This window comes from Micromys minutus (assembly GCF_963924665.1).
Source record: "Micromys minutus genome assembly, chromosome: 32".
Taxonomy (NCBI): domain Eukaryota; kingdom Metazoa; phylum Chordata; class Mammalia; order Rodentia; family Muridae; genus Micromys; species Micromys minutus.
In genome coordinates, this window is record NC_137967.1 from 23,396,610 (window position 1) to 23,407,689 (window position 11,080).

General features: G+C 37.4%; 1 pseudogene across 1 annotated transcript; it reads right to left on the reverse strand.

Annotated features, from left to right (window-relative positions):
- Positions 1-8,533: 8,533 nt before the first annotated feature.
- Positions 8,534-9,401, reverse strand: LOC308413672 (vomeronasal type-1 receptor 4-like; annotated as a pseudogene). The gene has a single exon. The product of its transcript is annotated as a vomeronasal type-1 receptor 4-like (transcript).
- Positions 9,402-11,080: the final 1,679 nt, after the last annotated feature.

Sequence of the window (11,080 nt, forward strand, 5' to 3'; positions counted from 1 at the left end):
ATACAATATGATTCTCATGGTAATGGATTAAGTCAAGTAAATAAGATTTCAGTCTCTGTCTGAAGAGGTGCATTTTCCCTAGTTGAACTACGTCAGAAAAAAAAGTTTACAATCTAGAAAATCATTTAAAGTTTCCAATGCAGAAATTATCAAAGTCATTATCATCTGATGCCAGAAATTCCATTATTTCCCTGTTGATTTCTGTTCATTGAAAATTGCATTGTTCAGTCTTCAAATCTTTGTGCTATTTTTCTTTCTACTTATTTCTAGTTTTATTATCCTATTATTTGATAAGTACAAGTAATTACACTGATTCTTTTGTCCTTTATATTATTAGAAATATAAATAGTGTTAATCCAATCATTAATACTGTGTGTGTGTATGTGTGTGTGTGTGTGTATGTGTGTGTGTGTGCTTAAATTTTGCCAGCATGCTATCTGTGCATCACATCCATGCAGTGCTCATGGAGTTCAGAAGAGGGCACTGGATTCCTAGTATCCGGTTACAGATGCTTGTGAGCCCTCATGTAGGTTTTGGAAATTACACAAACCAGGGTCCTCTGGAAGAGCAGCCAGTGTTGTTAACCATTGTTTCTTGTGTCCAGACCCGTCATTTCTAATTTTATTAATTTGTATCTTCTCTTTACCTCTTTTCATAGCTTTGGGTAACATTTCTTCATCGTAACAAGGCAGAGATGAAGGATACCTTTAACCCCAGCACTCAAGAGGCAGATGCAAAGGCAGGTTGATATCTGAGCTGGAGACCACCCTGGTCTACAGAATGAGTTTTAGAAGAGCCAGGGTCAGCCAGAGTAATCTAACCTTGAGGTAAAACAATAACAGCAGTAACAGCAACAACACAAACAAATCAAAATCCAGAAACCAAACCAACACAAAACAAACAAATTTTCAATCTTGTTTGTTTTCAAATAACCATCTCTTCATTTCATTGATTCTTTGTGTTCTTGCTGTTGGCTCTAGCTCATCATTTCAGCCCTGAGTTTGATTATGTCTTGCTGTTTACTCTTTCTGGGTGTTATATCTGCCTTTCGTTCTAGAACTTTGAAGAGTGCTGCTAAGTTATTTGTATGAGATCTCTACAGGTTTTTTTTTATGTAGGCACTTAGAGTGATGATCTTGCTTCTTAGCTCTGCCTCCATTGTACCCCATAAGTTTATGTCTGCTGATAATTCATTTTTATTGAATTCTGAAGCATTTTGAATTTCTTGACTTACGTATTAATTTAGTTTTCATTTGGCTGTTCAGTTTCGATCATTATTATTATTATTATTATTATTATTATTATTGTTGTTGTTGTTGTTGTTGTTGTTGTTGTGGCTGTTGTTATTGTTATTATTATTATTATTATTAACATCAGACAAGATCTCTTTTTATTGTTCTGGCTGTACACGAACTCATTCTGTAGACCGTGCTGTTCTTAAATTCACACAGATTGTTCTGCTTCTGCCTTTCACATTCTGAAATTAAAGGTGTACACCAATGTGGCTTCTCTTCAGTTTCCACAACTTTGTATATTTACTGTTGTTTATTTTGCACAAACAACAAGGTAGTCAAATGAGATGCAGAGCATTATTTTAACCTTTTTTATATTTGTTGTTAACACTTATTGTGTTTCCAAGTACACAGTTCAGTTAGAGAAGTACATAGTCAAACATGATCTCCTGAGCAAAACGAGTATTCTTTTGTGTTTGAGTAAAATGTCCTATAGGTCTCTGCCAGGTCCATTTTATTAATGATATTACTTAAATAATTTGTCTTGGTGACATAGAGTGCGGTAGTGAAGTCATCCACAGTCACTGTATGAGAGAGAATATGTGATTTAATTGTAGCAGTTTTTTAAATAAAATTGGGTGCCTGTGTGTTTCATGCTTTAATGTGTGTAAATGTCCTTTTTGAAAACTTTTCTATTGATGAATATTTAGTGTCTTTCTCTATCTCTTCTGATTAGTTTGGCTTAAATTTTATTTTGTCAGGTATTCAAATGGCTCCGCTGTTGCTTCTAGTGTCCAATTGATTGGAATATACCTTTTCATATTTATACACTAAGGTGACATCTGTTCTTGATGGTGAAGTTCAGATCTTGGAAGTAGCTTAAGGATGAATTCTGTTTCCTAATCTAGTTTGTTAATGTGAGTATTTTTCATTGGAGAACTGAGATCTTGAATACAGATATTTATCAATAACTGGTGTTTACTGATTCCAATTTTTTAATGTTATGTTGTGCTTCCTTCCCTTGATGTGGAGAAGTGGTACAGTGTCTGTTTCCTTTGATGTCCTGAACTCGGAACATTTATTTCTTGTGTCTTCTGGATGACTAACATCGTCAGGTTAAAGCTTGATTTGTTGGTAGAAAATTTGCTTTAAATTTGAGCATATTGTGCATGGTTTTTATTCACTACCTATGCTAATTGACATTTTTACCAGTAAAGTAGACTAAGCTGACATGTGTTCTCTCTTACAGTTTGTAGGCTATCCATTTAAGCCCTTCGCATTTTTAGAGCATCCATTGAGATGTCGGGTGTTTTTCTAATAAGTTTTCTTTATATGTTACTAAGACTTTCTCCCTTACAATTTTTAATATTCTTGTTTTTGTGCACAATTGGTGTTTTGATTACATTCTGTGGGGAATTTGTTTTTTGGTGAAGTGTATTTGAATTTTGTGCTTTTTGTATTTTGTCAGGAAGCTTCTGCTTTAATCTAGGAAATTTTTTTATAGTTTTGTGAAAAATATTTTCTGTAATGTTGTTTTGCATTGCTTCTCATTCCCTATTGTAATTATTCACAAAGTTGGTCTTATCATAGTGTCCTGGATTTCCTTAATGTTTTCTGACTCTAATCTTTCCATTAACTACTTTATGTATTCATTTTTCAACCTGATCACTGCCACTGCCCAGGTCACTTAACAGAATCCTTCCTCTTCTTCTCCACTTCTCTCCTGAGTGTTGGGTTCCTGCTCAGTATATGCTTGTTCTTACACATCAAGATTTTTGTTTAAAACTATGAATTTTTCATTTACAATTTTATTTCAGTTTGGATTTTCATTAAAAATTCTATTACCAATGTTTACATCTCAAATTTCTTTTATTACTGTACTCAAATATTTCTTTGTGTCTTCCAAGAATTCCTTGAGGTATTTATTCACATCGTCTTTAAATTTTTGAACATGTTTATAATAAATATTTTAAAGTTCTTGTTTTTACTTGAACATTTTCTTTTTTATTAAATTCCAAATGTTTTATTATGTTACTTTACACATGTACATATTTCAGTAAGGCTCAACTAAAGAAAAAAATTCCATATCAAGGATTCCAGATGCAATTAATAATTTTAAACAATGCTGTTTAAGTGTATAAGCAAGATCAACTACATTCAATTTGGAAGATAAAATGTTCAGAGATATTTGGGATCAACAGTGCACAAATTAGAAGATATCATAAATTATTCTCCATATCAGACAATTCTCAGCATGATACAAATTTACTCAAATTCATGGAAAAATAAGAGGAAGGCAAGTAAAATGTTTGCATAATTGCCAAGTTGTACACATGCAATGGTTTAGGATGAGATTTTGTACTGAGAAAAGAGATTGCAGCAAGAGCACTGTCAAATATCTTAGAACTAAGAACACTCAGTTTATGGACATTCACTAAATGATGAAAAGCAGCAGAGACATAGTAATGACATTTAGTTTGATCAAAATTATTATAGGTTTACTAATTCAACTTTTTTTGTTATTTCTTGTTTTTTTTTTCTTGGACTTTACACAGTCTGTGAGTTATTTCTGGGGCAGTGCGAGACTCTGGGGATAGCATCCCACTATCAGTGACTGCAGATTATGTTTGTTATTTTGTGACTGGGTTATCTCACTCAGGATGATATTCTCTAGATGCAGCCATTTTCTTAAGAATTTGGTTAAGTCATTGTTTCTGGAGGCTGAGTAGTATTCCGTTATGTAAATATACCACAATTTTTATATCCATTCATCTACTGAAGGACATTTGGGTTCTTTCCAGCTTCTGGCTATTATAAATAGATCTGCTATGAACATTGTGGTGCATGTATCTTTGTTTTATATTAAAGTGTCTCTGGGCTATATGCCCAGGAGTGGAATAACTGGGTCTTCAGCTAGTACTATGTCCAGTTTTCTGAGGCATTGCCAGACTTATTTCCAGAGTGGTTGTATCAATTTACAACCCCACAAACAGTGGAGAAGTGTTCCTTTTTCTCTGCATCTTCGCCAGCATCTGCTTTCATCTGAGTTTTGGATCTTGGCCAATAAGATTGGTGTGAGGTGAAATCTCAGGGTTGTTTTGATTTGCACTTCCCTGATGGCTAAGGATTTCGAGCACTTAATCAGATGTTTCTCAGCCATTCGATATTCCTCAATTGAGAACGTTTTGTTAAGCTCTGTACCCCATTTTTAATAGGGTTGTTTGATTCTCTGGTTTCTAGCTTTTTGAGTTCTTTGTATACCTTGGATATTAGGCCTCTATATGATGTGGTAAAGATCTTTTCCCATTCTGTTGGCTGCCATTTTGTTTTCTTGACAATGTCCTTAGCCTTACAAAAATTTTGCAATCGCATTAAGTCCCATTTGTTAATCTTTGACATTAGAGCTTGAGCCATTGGTGTCTGTTCAGAAAATTTTTCTCCTGTGCCTATGTATTCTACAGTTTTCCCTACTTTATCATCTAATAGTTTCAGTGTATCTGGTTTAATGTGGAGATTATTGATCCCCTTACACTTGAGCTTTATACAAGGAGATAAGAAAAGGTCTATTTTCATTCTTTTGCATACTGAGTACCAGTTGGTCCAGAACCATTTGTTGAATAGGCTGTCCTTTTTCCATCGAAATTTTATGGATCCTTTGTCAAAAATCAGGTGACCGTATACGTGAGGGCTCATTTCGGGATCTTCTATTCTATTCCATTGATCCATGTGCCTATTTCTGTACAAGTACCATGCAGTTTTCAGCACAATTGTCTTGCAACATAGCTTGAGGTCAAGGATAGTGATTCCAGCAGATATTTTCTGGTTGTTGATAATGGATTTTGCTATTCTAGGTCTTTTGTTATTCCATATGATATTGCACATTGATTTTTCCAATTCAACGAGGAACTGGGATGGTATTTTGATGGGGATTGCATTGAATCTGTAGATTGCTTTTGGTAGGATGGCCATTTTTAAAATGTCGATCCTTCCAATCCATGAGCATGGGAGATATTTCCATTTTTCTTAGTTAGAGTCACACCAAAAATTTTCATAGATTTTGTGACCATTGTGAAGGCTATTTTTTCCCTAATTTCTTTCTCAACATGTTTGTCCACATGTACAAAAGCTACTGATTTGTTTGAGTTAATTTTATAACCAGCCACTTTGCTGAAATTGTTTATCAGCTCTAGGAGTTTTCTGGTGGAATTTTTGGGGTCACTTAGTACCCTATCATGTCATCTGCAAAGAGTGATGTTTTTACCTCTTCCTTTCTGATTTGTAGCCCCTTGATCTACTTTTGCTGTCTAATTGCTCCAGCCAGGAATTCCAGTACTATGTAGAATAGGTAGGGTGAGAGTGGGCAGCCTCGTCGAGTCTCTGATTTTAGTGGAATTGCTTCAATTTCACAATGTTAAGTTTGATGTTGGCTGTTGGTTTGCTGTGTATTGCTCTTATTATTTTTATGTAAGGCCCTTCGATTCCTGTTCTTTCCAGGACTTTTTACATGAAGGGGTGTTGAATTTTGTCAAGTGCTTTCTCAGCAACTAGTGAGATGACCATGTGATTTTGTTCTTTGAGTTTCTTTATATGGTGGATTACATTTATGGATTTCATTATATTCAACCATCTCTGCATCCCAGGGATGAAGCCTACTTGGTCATGATGAATGATCGTTTTGATGTGTTCTTGTACTCAGTTTGCAAGTATTTTGTTGAGTATTTTTGCATCAACATTCATAAGTGAGATTGGTCTGAAGTTCTCTTTCCTTTTAGGTTCTTTGTGTGGTTTAGAAACGAGGGTTATTGTAGGCTCAAAAAATAACTTAGGTAGGATTCCATCTGATTCTATCTTGTGGAATAGTTTGGAGAGTATTGGTGTTCCCAATAAATATCTGATAAACTTTTGCACTGATCCCGGCTGGACCGGGGCTTTTTTGGTTAGGAGGCTTTTAATGACTTCTTCTATTTCTTTAGGTGTTATGGGATTATTTAGAAGGTTTACTTGGTCCCCAGAAATGTGTAAAAAGTGTCCTTCCTTATCTTTTTTGATAACTTTTGGTTGTAAATTTACTTTATTCTATATTAGAATAGCCACTCCAGCTTGCATCTTGGAGCTGTTTGCTTGAAAGTTTTTATCCCTCCCTTTTACTCTGAAATAGTGTCTGTCTCTGTCTCTGAGATGAGTTTCCTTTATGCAGCAAAAGGCTGGATTTTGTTTATGTAACCAGTCTGATAGTCTATGTCTCTTTATTGGGGAGTTGAGTCCATTTATGTTAATAGATATCAAGGAATAGTTGTGTCTGTTTCCTGACATCATTGCTTTTTTGGGATGAGTTGTGTCTGTGTTTTTTGCTTTTTTTATTTTTCTTGTTTAGGAGTTTTCTTGTTTTTACTAGGCTGTATTTTCCCTCATTGTATTGGGTTTTCCACCTATAATTCGTTGTACTGCTAGGTTTGTTGTCAGATATTGTGTAAATTTTGATTTGTCTTGAAATATCTTCATCTCTCCATCGATGTTGATTGATAGTTTTGCTCGGTATAGCAGCTTGGGCTGGCACTTGTGCTCTCTTAGGATGTTCATGATGTTTGTCCAGGCTTTTCTAGCTTTCATAATCTCTGTTGAGAAATCGGGTGTGAGTCTGATTGGCCTGCCTTTATATGTTACCTGACCCTTTTCCCTTACTGTTTTAGTATTCTTTCTTTGCTTTGGGCACTTGATGTTTTTACTATTATGTGTCAGGAGGTATTTCTTTTCTGGTCCAACCTATTTGGAGGTCTGAAGGCTTCTTTTATGCTCGTGGTCATCTCATTCTTGAGGATAGGGAAGTTATCTTCTACGATTTTGTTGAAGATATTTACTGTGCCTCTTAGTTGATACTCTTCTCCCTCTTATATTCCTATTATCCTTAGGTTCGATCTTCTCATTGTGTCTTGGATTTCCTGGACATTTTGGGTTAGGAGCTTTTTGTTTTTTGCATTTTCTCTGGCTGTTTTGCCTATGTTTGCAATGTTTTCTTCTGCCCCCAAGATTTTCTCTTAAATCTCTTATAATCTATTGGAAATGCTTGCTTCTGTGACTCCTGATTTTCTTTTCTGGTGTTCTGCCTCTAGGGTTATCTCTTTTAGCGTTTTCTTTATTTTGTCAATTTCCGTTTTAATTTCCCTCTTCCATTCCTTTATTTCTTTGGGTCTGTTTTCCTCTAGTTCATTGAGTTCTTTGAGTGTTTTTCTTGTTTCTTCTTTAAAACCTTCTGAATCTTTTTGCTTTTCCTCCATTTTTGTTTAAGTATCTCTATCAGCATCTTGAGGTATGATTTCATGTCTGTGTCTTCTTTTTCTGGAGTGTTTCAAATTCCGATGTTTGCTGTTATGGGAGAGCTGGGTTCTGGTGTTGCTAGATTGACTTTGGTTTCCTTGGGATATACTCTTTCGCTTTCCTCTTGCCATATTGTTGTTGGTGATATGTTCTTGCCTTTCCCTTTTATCTGGTCTGTGTCCCTGGATCTCCACTGGTCCATGTGTCAGATGGGCCGAGCCCTGTTCTATGCCTCAGAGTCGTCGGGTAGGAACAGAAGTTCCAACGTTCTGTTCTTGGTTGCTGACTCAGGCAGGGCAGGGCAGGGCAGGGCAAGGCAGGGGGTGCACTTACTGTGTGCACTCCGCAGAGATCTCTTTTCTCCCCTGCAGCCCAGGTCTCCCACCTACCAGTTGCTCAGCCTCTATGAGACTCCGTTCTGGGTGGCAGATGGGCCAGGCTCTGCTCTGCGTCCTGAAGTCGCCGCTGGGTGGAAACAGAAGTTCTAAATTTCTGTTCCCGGTCGCTGGATCAGGCAAGGCAGGGCAGGGCACAGTGCAGGGTGCACTTTCCCCATGCGCTCTGCAGAGCATTATAAAATTTGAACAGATTAAGATATAAAAATTTTGTTATTAGTCTTTGTTCTATTGATTTTAAGGCTTAAAATCTCATGCTACAATACATTCTCTAAAACAACTCTACTTGTTGAGCGAGAGAGATGCCCCAGCAGTTAAAAAAACCCTTGCTATTACATAGAACTTGGGGTCAATTCCCAGAAACTAAATCGGAGCTCACAACTGTCTACAAGTCCAGTTCTGGGAGATGTGACTATCATATATTAAGAAAAGATAAGAAATAAATTATAAAAATCCTACATGAGGCCTGTCTTAATAAAAAGCATTATTAGTCATTTCTTACCACCTGAATATTAGGTACTCAGGCATACTATGGTTATGTTGCTCATGAGGAAAGGAATCAGCTAAGACAGGGTCAGTTGGATTGTTAGATTAACTATGGCACCTTCTTGAGAAAAAACGTAAATTAAAAGCTGAAAAGAAAGAGATGAAATTGGAAATAAGTTTCCTATTGTTCAACAGAACATAAGGGCACACTCTTTGGTAGCCTGAAAATAAAACACCACTATTCAGATCCAATACTGGGTTCTTCTTTGGTCTGTAAAGTGAATAGAATGTGACAATTGTTTTTGAGCCATATAAAAGCATAAATAAACCCACAAGCATAAGGATGCTGTGTGTGTCTCTCTTCTCAGAAAATGCATGGAGAGAGACACTGAAACTTTGGACATGCTGAGTTCTCCTATTGTGGCTGAACAGGAGGCTTACCATGTAGAGGCTGGACCACATCATGAGAAACACAAACAGGAGGTCTCTAATCATTAATGAAGTTACAAGTGACATGGTGGTATGGTAGCGAACTTGGCTAGGAATACCGAGAACCCACAAGTGTGAAGTTAATTTGTCCCTTTACGTTTTCAACCATGGGAAGGTAGAGAAAGGTGTTGATGATCCACATAAAAAAGTGTGATGTAAAAATGCATGACTCAAACTTGGAGTTAAGCCATGCCCACTTGGAATGCTTAGAAGTGACAGTGATGGCTTGAAATATACTCAGTAGAGAAGTAGTGCAAATGGAAAGGCCCCTGGTAACACTATATGCATACAAGACTGCCTTACATGCAACATCGTGAAAAAGGAACCTGACTGCAAAGGATGCCATGACATCTGGTATCAACCTAAACACAATGCTCAAAACATTGACAAGCATTAGGTGTTTGAAGATATCTATGAGCTTCTTCAGATGAGGCTGAATTGAGAAGATGTACATGTATAGTATGAAAAGCAGCAAGTTTCCCATGAGTCCAGTGAAAATTTCTAACAGGAAGAAGAATCCAGAAATTAGTTCTTTTGGAAACATCATATTAATGAGGTCTTCAGTAATCTTCTGCTACAATAAGACCCAAGCAAATATAAATGTATGGTGTGGTGACATTTCAATCAATAATCAAGGTGGTTTAATGTAGTGATTGAGAGATAAGCACAGGGAGACAGCAGTGAAATGTGCATTATAGATTGAGAGCCTTCCAGGAACTGAATTCAATTATTTCTGAGAGCCTGAGAATAAAAAAGTCAGCCTTTAAAAACTCATATGGAAACACCTATCATGTTAATATATTTACTGGCGCATATTTGACTCATGTAAAAAAATAAATTTACATTGTACAAAACTAAAATCCTGAACATGAAGAGAACAAATAATCAAAATTTTAATGTATGAATTAAAATGGAGAGTTCTCAAAAGATATATGAGACAAATGGCTAAGAAACACTTGCTTTTTAAATGTCCTACTTTGTTAGTCATCAGGAAAGTGCAAATTAAAAGTATTTTGAGAACTTCTGGATGCAGAGTGGAGCCTGGCTACCTGCCAGGCAGAACGTCAGCTCATAGAGGCTGAGCAACTGGTGAATGGGAGACCAAGACTGCAGGGGAGCAGCGAGATCTCTGCTGAGTGCACACGGAAAGTGCACACCTTACCTTGCTTTGCCCCGCCCTGCCTGATCCATCGATTGGGAACAGAAAATTAGAACTTCTGTTTCCGCCCAGAGGCGACTTCTGGACGCAGAGCGGAGCCTGGCCTACCTGCCAAGTGGAACGGCGGCTCATAGAGGCTAAGCAACTGCGATTGGGAACAGAAAATTAGAACTTCTGTTTCCACCCGGAGGCGACTTCCGGACACAGAGCGGAACCTGGCCTACCTGCCACCCAGATCGGCGGCTCATAGAGGCTGGGCGACTGCGATTGGGAACAGAAAATTAGAACATCTGTTTCCACCCTGAGGCGACATCCAGACGCAGAGTGGAGCCTGGCCTACCTGCCAGGCGGAACGGCGGCTCATAGAGGTTGAGCAACTGGTAAGTGGGAGACCTAGACCGCAGGGGAGCAGAAAGATCTCTGTAGAGTACACAATGAAAGTGCACCCCCTGCCTTGCCCTGCCCTGCCTGATCCAGCAAACAGAAACAGAACGTTGGAACTTCTGCTCACATCCGACGACTCTGAGGCATAAAACAGAGCTCAACCCATCTTACACCTCAACCAGTGGAGAACCAGAGTCACAGACCAGATACAAGGGAAAGGTAAAAACATATCACTGACAACAAAATGGCAAGAGGAAAGAGAAAGAGTATATCCCAAGGGAACCAAGACAATCTAGCAACACCAGAGCCTAGCTCTCCTATAATAGCAAACATTGGAACTTCAAACACTCCAGAAAAAGAAGACACAGACCTGAAATCATGCCTCAAGATGCTGATAGAGTTACTTAAACAAGAAAGGGAGGAAAAGCAAAAAGATTCAGAAGCTTTTAAAGAAGAAACAAGAAAAACACTCAAAGAACTCAAAGAACAATAGGAAAACAGAACCAAAGAAATAAAGGAATGGAAGAGGGAAATTAAAAAAGAGATTGACACAATAAAGAAAACGCTAAAAGAGATAACCCTAGAGTCAGAACACCAAAAAAAGTAATCAAGAGTCACAG